Source organism: Protopterus annectens, chromosome 8.part0 (assembly GCF_019279795.1).
Source record: "Protopterus annectens isolate FY-2018-M chromosome 8.part0, PAN1.0, whole genome shotgun sequence".
Classification (NCBI taxonomy): Eukaryota; Metazoa; Chordata; order Ceratodontiformes; family Protopteridae; genus Protopterus; species Protopterus annectens.
In genome coordinates, this window is record NC_056741.1 from 555,775,981 (window position 1) to 555,785,402 (window position 9,422).

Here is a 9,422-nt window from a genome sequence, read left to right on the forward strand (position 1 = left end):
AGACTGATGTACAGTCTTTTTAGGTTTTAAAGGACTCTTAAGCTTAGCATAAGATTTTATGGTGAGGGTAGTCAGTCTAAAGACACCTTCTGAAACTGAAGGTGTTTCCACAGCACCGGCTTCTCCTTCTGCAATGTTGTCGGTAGGGCCTAAAGAAAATGGCTGCGTTGGCCTAGTACTCTCTGCTTGAGATTCCGAAGCAGTCTGAGGTTCCAATTCAGCTGTCGTCAGGGGCTGCGTAGGCACCTCACTGAAAACCGGAGAACCGGCCCAGCAGAGGCCTCGGAGTCTGGTTTGTATCTAGGCTGCCTATCTTTATCTTTGCGTTTTTTATGCACGCAGGTAGTCGGCTGCTCTGACGGCATAGTATAATTAATTTTCCTACCGAAGTAGTGTCGAGCGAAATCAAAGCATCGCTTTATAGTTCGCTTATTGAACCTAGCACAAAACCGACAACCAGTGACGTCGTGGTCTGGGCCTAGGCAAGGTATACAATAAGAATGAAAATCCTTATGAGGTATTTGCTTCCCACAAGAAATGCAATTGTTAACTTTTTCTGACATCGGACTGAGGCAAGAAAAGGTTCCCCAACGGGGTACTTAGCTTTGAAAACTTCGGACTGAAATTCGATTAGAAAATCTCAGGTGTCGGCCGACCGGCACTTGCGAACTGCTTCTGCTTTGGGCACTGCGCGGCAAGAAAGACTGAAGAAAATGGCATCGGATGCCTCTTATATACCCCTGGCGCACTGACGTCAGGAAAGAAGCGACAGCAACCGACGCCAGACCAAGACTTTGGAACTTAGGCCGACTGCGGGACCGCCTGACGACAGGATAACCCAAGTGTGATGACTGCAGCAGGGTAACACGATGAACATCACCTAGGGTACAAAGTAAAGTACACCTGTGTAAGAACTTACCATAACAGTACATATCTGACTGATCACTGTTGATTACTAACAGGACTATCCCAGCCATCAGGGATCTGGGAACCTGTATAGGCAGTAATCTGGCTTTTGAACAACACATAACCAAGGTAGTAAGAAAATCATTCTATGCTGCCCAACTTATAAGTAAAGGGATGGCATCCAGGTCCAAGAAAGCTACAGTACCATTTTACTCAACCCTTGTCAGCCCCATCATTGACTGCAATGCCCCCTTCGACATGTACCTGACCAGGCATATGCAACAGTTGAAGCACCCACAATTCCTCACCAAGAGAATCCAGGGTATTAACACACTGACCGGCTTAAAAACCCATCTCTATAATCAGCCTCCTACAGGTTTATTAAGAGGTAATTTTATGCCTGGCATATAAGGTATCCTCAGATCTGGCCCTGATGGACCTTTTGCACATCCGCAAAACAAACAGCACCAGAAAACTAGATCTAAGGATTTAAACTTTGCTTATCACACAAATAAAACATGCTGGCGATAGAGATATGTATCTCAAAGGATCCCAACGCTCTGGAATAGGCTCTCCATCCATGTGAAGCAAAGTCCATCCCTAACCCTATTCAAATGTAACCTTGACCATTGGATGGGAAATTGAAAATTCACCCCCAACTATGGCCCCTATGTGGATGATAGGGAATATCTACTGACAGCCTCTTTCTAACTAACATACTCCCCCCAACTAAGCCTTTAGCAACCTCCTAACATACCCCTCCAAACAGATTCCCATATTTTGGGGACACATTTGGGTTGGGTTGTGTGGATAAGCTTATAAAGACCCTGGTGGTCGTTACTCTAGTATATACCTATGAAGCTACAACATAAAGATCACAGGGGGACAGCAGGGTTACCTGTAATACTGCAATAGTGATGAGTTGGAAATCTACTGTTATGGTAAGTTCTTACACACTTGTACTATGTCCTTCCTTGGATCACTGTGTTACAGCATTACTAACAGTTAGGAGATTCCCAAAGTCATCTAAATAGAAAGGTAGGAGGATTGGTTTGCACTGCTAGAGTCTGAAATTCCTCGAACAAAGTGTGTTCTTGCACTGGGAAAGCATCAATCTTTTAACGCTTGGTAAAAGTGTAAAATGAAAACCAGGTAGTCTAAATTCACAGATCAAAGAAATCTTCATTGAACGGATATTCCACAAACAGTAATCCATAAATGTTGCTTTCATCAAAGAGTGAAATAATTTAAAAAAAATCATTGAAAGGTAACATGGAAATAGAGAAAGGAGATTTTGCCAGTGAGGATAACTGCAAATAGGGGTAAAGAAAACAGGCAAGAGGGGGTGAACTTTAAGGAAGAAAACCAGCAAAGGAACCATGGTACTGAAAGCAAATGAAAGGGAAAGGTAACAGAGTGAGGGAGATCAAACAGATGTTAGGATTACAGATTAGAGACTGCCTTCCCTACCAAGGACTGACAACATAACAGACTATAAAGCAAAGTGAAAGGCATGGGGGAGTGCTAAGTCAAAAATAAAAACAGTTCTAGTAGAGTTTTTAGACAAGTCTAGAACAGAAGCTCCTGTTAAAAGAGAAAATTTGTAGGGCATATAAAATACTGTATGATAACTACATCAATCAAATCAATCAGAGGAAGTTAGAAAATAATGGGTAAAGAGATGGGAAAGAATTTACAAAGCAACAAAGTCCAGAAGGTTTAGGATATCAGGTACATTTTTCCTCAGGTAGATAACAAATGTTGGAGGTATGATGGAAAAGAGAAAGATAACCGCAAACACGTTTTATGGAAATGTAATGAGTTAGCAGATTTAAAAAATTCCCTACACAGTACTCTGTCAGAAATGTTACGGGAGCAAATGGCTGTAACAAAGGAAATTATTCTTTTGAGCTGGGACACAGGATCTGAACTGCCTATACACAGTAAGGCCTTAATAAATTAAATACAACTGGCTGCCCAAAAACAATTCCTACAAAATGGAAATCAAAATTAAACTAACTGTAACTTAAGTATTGAACATTGTAAAGCAGTTAAAAGAATTAGAGATGGGATCTTTAGAAAATGGAAGCAGCAACTTGTACTGAAATAACTAGAATCAATGGGAATACACACACAATAATGATCAGAAAGACTGAGGTTTAAAGAAAGGCAGGAACAGAGCAATTTATGCAATGCTGGAGTGAATACTTATTACAAAAAAGAAAGAAAATATGCACGTAATGTATAATGCATGAATACGACAAATGTTAAGATGGTTCATTCTCTTTGCTATTAATATGTGTGTGCCTACGTCTTAAGTGAGAATTTAATAAAAGAGTTTAGAAACAAAAGAATTGCCGACAGTCTGGGTGAATGGGGGCATGGAGGCATACATCTTTTAAATCCATTACAGCCAAATAAGCATGAGGAAGGATCACTGGGAATAAACACAGACGTGTAAATGTTTTGAAACCTGAAATTTTAGAAAGATATTGAGAAAGTAAGAGTTCTAGAATGCGTCTCCAACTGCTTTCTTTTCTGGGAAAGATTCTGGAATAAAAGCCTAAACCCAATTGATGAGGAGTAATGGACTATAGGGTTACGTTATTCCCTGAGAAAAGAGATCCTTAAGACTAGGGAAAATGAGAGGAACCTGGTTTCAAGAAGGCTAGGGGAAACCTGAGCGATGAGAAGGAGAAATCTAAGACATTTTGATGCATTTTTGATGATGAAAATGTCTCTCATGTCTGTGGTTATGGATTCCCATACTGGGAGAGACAGAGAAGCTTTTTGTGTGGGGGAAAGGGAGACTGTCTTAGGAGGGAAGGGGGTGGGGAGGTTAGTGATAAAGAGGCTGGCTTGTCAAGAAAGGGAGGAAGGCATAGATCCCTCAACATCCTGCTGGGATTTCCCCTTGAATTTCTTTTTACTGGACTTTTTACTGTTTTGGCTTGGTTTTGCTCTTTCTGAAAAAATGAGGCCAGCTTTTAAATGTCAGTTTTTTTGAAACTTTGGTACAAAAGACAGAAATATTTGCTTGAAGGTCTGCAGCAGCAGAACCAAAAATGTATTCTCTATCTAGGGTAGTCTAGGAGCTTGGCTTTGGCATCCTCAGGTAAGGACTGAAGTTTTAACCAAACCAGTCTTCTAAGTAAAGAGGCAGTAGCAGGTGCTCTGGATGATGCAGCAGCTGCATCACAAGTGCACATAATACGCTCTCTAGACACTTCAGATGCAACATTAAGCAGAGACTTGTTCTCTGACTCTGGCAAGTTTAACAGGACCTTATTTAAGTCCCATAAAATAGATAAAAGATAGTCGGTCACAAGTTTAATAATTTAAGGCTCAAAAAGATAAGGTGGCACTTTTCTGCCTTATCGATCAATAGCTCTGCTGTCTTTGTCATTAGGTAGAACTGTGGCAGAGGAGAGCAGCTTAGTAGGTTTTTCAGAGTATATGGAAATTACAGCTGGATCACAGGATGAGTTCTTACATAAAACATATGGGACTCTGGAAATTTGTAAATCTATCAAGTTTTTATAAAGGGGTCAGGGGGCTGAGACTCAGAATTGATAGCTTCTCTAATAAAGTATCTAAGATTAGGGGATGGCAGAATGCTTAGAACTCCTATTTTCAAGAGATCATATCTCTACTGCATATCTGATACCTGTGTACATTCACACTGAAAATGCTGCATCATTTTGAGAACAGTATCGCCAAAGGAAAGTTCTCCAATGTAGAGTCAGGGGATAAGATGTTTTTCTCTTCAGATACATGACCCACAAGAGAATGAATTTCTGAGGAATAAACCAGAGAGTCCTCATCAGACTGATGCTTCTTTGTCTTTCGGCCTTTTCCCGGTAAGTGGTCGCCACAGCGGAACTCCGGTCTGCTAATGATTGGCAGTAGATTTTCACGAAACGCCAAGGTGCCAGCTCGACACCCAACCTTCAACGAAGGCACGCCCATTTACGCACACATGTCTTTCGAACGCTACCCAACCGCGGGGAGGACATGCAGACTCCACACAGAAGGCACTCCCAAGCCAAGCCGAGAATAGAATGGGAGAACCTCTTGCTGCGAGGTAACAACGCTACCGCTGTACCAGTCTTCATATTCTTAAGAGGAATCTCTACCACGTTTAAAAGGAGATGAGGTAGAAGCAGCAGCACAGAAAAAATAAGTGTGTGTGTGTGTGTGGGGGGGGGGGGTTAAGAGACATAATGGCTTAGAAAAGCCAGAGAGAAATTATACCACACCTTTTGAGAGAATTTAGATGTCTGCTGAGAAGAAGAGGTATGCTTGGTTTTCTGCTTTATAGCGGAGATGTCTGCTAAAAAAAACACAGTGGCTATGTGCTCTAGCATACCTTTATCAGCCAGGTACTTCTTTCCCTTGAAAAAATCTGAGGTATGTCCTTGGGTCCTTCCAAAATAATCTGAGATTCCTTCTTCTCACCAGAAGTGGATGTCTCACCAGTCAGAAAGGACATACAGGAGGACTGCTCTTTATTAATCCCAGACAGGGTCATGACATAGAGAGCAGCTAGGAACATAGGGAGTCCAAAGACTTATCAAGAAAAACAACAAAGATATCTGGGTCTGACTGGACAGTTTCAGGCTTGGATTTCTCAAGTTTATTTTCCTGCAAAGAAGGGACACCTGAGAAGGAAGTCTATGAAGCTATCTTACACCCTGCAAGACAAGCTCTCCGAGACTCTGATTCTCTAAGTAAATTTTTAAAGACTATAATCTGCTTCTAAGGTTCTTTGAGCAGATGACTGACAAATAGAACAGTTTTTGTAATTGTTGTTAGCTCCAAGCAAAACAGAGAATTAGAGTGATAGTCCCTTGTAAGGAAATTGCCTCCCACAATCACATTTTCCCACTATTCATTGACATGAATAATAAATTCTAGTCACAAATAGATGAAAAAAGGAAGGGTCACCAATGGGGATAATTATCTGCCAAAGAAAAAGGAAACAACGTGGACTGTATGTCTGACAGACCATAGCTAAAGCAATGGTTCAGTGTTCAGGCTGGTGACAAGAAAGTTCCGAGGTAAATCACACTCATATGACCCTAATGTACCCCCTAGCACCTTCAAGCTTACGTCATACATTGGATGCATGGTGTAAAAGGAAGGCACCCAGGCTTTGATATGGTGGAAGGATGTACGGCTATCCTTGGCAGAATATTTCCAACTGTTAGTAATGCTCTAAAAGTGATCCAAGGAAGGACATCAATGTTTCCCGTAAAAATGGTGTGGACTCCAAGCGGGGCTATACTGTCAACCAAATGGATGAGTAACTTGGGGTTGGGCCCAGAAGAGCAGGAAAAGAAGAAGCCAGCTAAGAATACTACAGTGCAGAATGGTTGACAAAGTATGATGAACCAAACATTACAATATTTTAGTCAAAATCATACTATACGATAACCCACATATTACAATATTTTGGACAAAAAAATCACAGTCTACAAATGGATAAATAAATATCCTGCTGCTGCTATGTCTTCTGACCAATGCAATGTATATTGACTATGGAGATGGCATGGCACTTGGGAGAAGATAGAAGAGGCATAACATATCCTAGACATTCTGTCTGGCCAGGTTGCAATGGTAATGGACAATGCAAGTGTGTGTTGGGGGTGGCCACTGATAAAGAGACCTAAAGGGGGTGGGTGAGAAGTCCTTAATGGTGGACTGCATGGATATCTAGGGGACTCCAATGGTACCCATGCTAGATCTTCTGTACAGAGTGTAGCCAGGATAGGAGGGACAACAGCATCAATCCTAAGGGAGTGACCCAAGAGAAACAGTCACTACTAAGATAAGTAGATGGCTAGCTGCAATTTTCTATTGCTGGCCTACTGGTTTGAGGGAGCTTCAGGTGATGTCACACAGGTGTGTTTGGTGTGGAATAGACTGCTTTTGCTGAAGGGTCAACAGAAGGTTTGTACATAATGTTTTTTTAAATCACACTTATCAAAAGTTGTGGTGTTTGTGAGCAGAACTGTAATAATGTGAGAAAGTGTCATTCTTTTAACATAAAAGCATGAAAATGAACAAAATGTTATAACAGCTGTGTCAAATAAGTGTATAGCAGAGTGGTTGTTGATAAAAATTAAAAAAAATAAGCTGCATTTTACTTGTCTTTCTGGCAAAGGGTTAAGACAGGATCATAGGTAGTTTATTAGGTATGCAGTCCAAGAGACCATTACAAGCCTTGCCCAAATTCCCACTTGCCCCAAAGCACTGTCTGATTAACCGACTCATTCAAAGCACACAGTAAACAAAAGAAGACTGATGGAATCAAAACTGCACTGCAATAAGCAGTAGTAGCAGTAGTCCTCTGCACTAACTGCAAGAAAAATAAACCAATGCCATGGAGATTGCAGCTTGGCATAATTTGTCATGTGCCAATATCTAACCCAAAGGGGACCTGAACCAACAGCAATCAGCACCTACAACCTGAAAGACTACACATTTACATGTTAGGCTACATTACCAGCCTATAATTTGCTATGGAAATGCTGGAGATTGAACCCAAGCCCTCACACATGCAAACCATGCATTCTGACTCCGAGTGACAACCCCTCACAAAATGATATTTATTTCGATCTATTGACTGGTTAGTCTGATTGGTAGCTATTAGGCATGCAATCCAGTAGACCATTAAGGAGCCTAGTCCAAATTCCTAACTGCCCCAAAACACTATCTTAAGTGACTTAATTGTGGTCACACAGTAGGCAATTCTAAGTGAATCGAATCCTGTACCACAAGAAATAGCTCATCTACAGCTCATAGCCTTAACCTCAGGCTGTAGCTCATCTACAGCACATAGCCTTAACTCTTTGCGCTAAATGCCAGATCCTCTGTAAAAGATGTAAAAAATGTAGAAAACAGTACACAACTGCCTTTACTATTATGAAAATGTATTGTAGCTTGAAGATGGAACTAAGCCTTGCTTTGTGACTTCACTATTGCAAAGTTTGCAACCTGAGGATTCTATCCAGGTCTCACAATGATGCCTTATTTGGACAGCAGGTGCGTGATACTCCCACCAAACCCCTCTCCCTGAAGTATGCAACTGTGAAAATAGTAAGGACATACACTAAAATTAAAACTAAAGTCACGGAAATCCTGTTTAGAAACATTCAAATAGAAAGACTGACTGTTAAGAGAGTAAAGAACTACAGAAGCTACAGGAGTTGCTGTTATGTTTGTTGGAGGATACCCCTGCATCAACGCTCAGGGTACATTGCCTTTATAAAATTTTAAATTCCAGTTTGGATTGAAGGGTATACTATACTTTTAGTAAGAAGCATGTAATTTCTAATTTAGATGGTAGACAGATTTTTATGACCAATTCCTGACATTTTTAACATTTTACTTTCAACTGTTTCAACCTGTTTGTAGGGACAGATTCCCCCTACCCAAGGAAATGAGGTTGACAGAATGATGCCCAGGTCCATATGGGCCTTCAGAAAGAGTCTTATGTGTTGATCCAAGTCTGATTCCTCCACACTCCTGGAGGACCTCAAGGAAGCTGTTGAAAACTACTTACTAGGTCAAGGCAAGGGGTGAGCTATCTGTTGGGTCTGGAAGGAAGAAGCCTGTACGGTACCCAATGAGGTGAAGGTTCCAGAGTAACGGCAAAAAAAAAAAAAAAAGAATGGAGCTGGCCAGACTACTGAGCTGCCAGCTAGAAGGGGCTTGAAATATCCAATGGCAATGACTTGGTCAGATCGAAAGCTGGAGCTGATAGAGACAGAGATCAGTACCTAGGAGTTACTGATTCTGGATCCAGAATGGAGCCAAATGAGTACAGGGTTTTCAAAGCCAGCTGACCTACAAGAGGGGATTAAATTTGGTAATTTTCTGACATCTTTATCCTTTTGCTTGCTTAGCTTTGAAAGGAATAAAGATAGAGGAAACCAAGCAATGCTATAAAATGTTCCTAAAACTACAAAGAGAAGTAAACTATGGAAATGGAAAAGCCAAGAAAGAGCAAAAACACTTGGCTGAATGGAGCTTTGTAGAACATGTCTGGCCCTGGAAGCAGCAAATGAGATGTAAAGAAATAAATTAAAATTTAAAATAATACACAATTAACTGTAACTTTAGTATTAACCCCACTAAATGTAATGTCTACAAGTATTCTTCTTACTGACTTAAAACATTATCTACGATAGCTACACTCAGCTGTATGAACAAAACATGTAGCGCTAATGCACTTACCTCATGGGTGTATTTCTTGACAAACAATGATGGAAACTTGCGGGATCTTACATCACTTAATGTCTATTGAAACAGCAAATAACAGAAAAGTTAACTAAATTCCGCTAAAAACAAAGCTCAGCAGCTAAACTTAAATCTCATTCATTCAGCTATTCATTGTAAATTGCACACTAAAAACAAAAGATAACACAAGTGGATAAAACAAATACCAGAGTGAAACAGAGTTCAGCAACCCAAAGAATAAGAATCATTTCTTTGCCTAATTCTTTTAATAA

General features: G+C 40.6%; 1 long non-coding RNA gene across 1 annotated transcript in view; it reads right to left on the bottom strand.

Moving 5' to 3' along the window:
- Positions 1 to 9,210, bottom strand: part of LOC122808923 — an 89,290-nt gene extending 80,080 nt beyond the window's left edge. Inside the window, exon 1 of the long non-coding RNA XR_006365843.1 lies at positions 9,148 to 9,210. This is a non-coding gene — a long non-coding RNA (uncharacterized LOC122808923). The remainder of the gene's footprint in view (positions 1 to 9,147) is intronic.
- Positions 9,211 to 9,422: the final 212 nt, after the last annotated feature.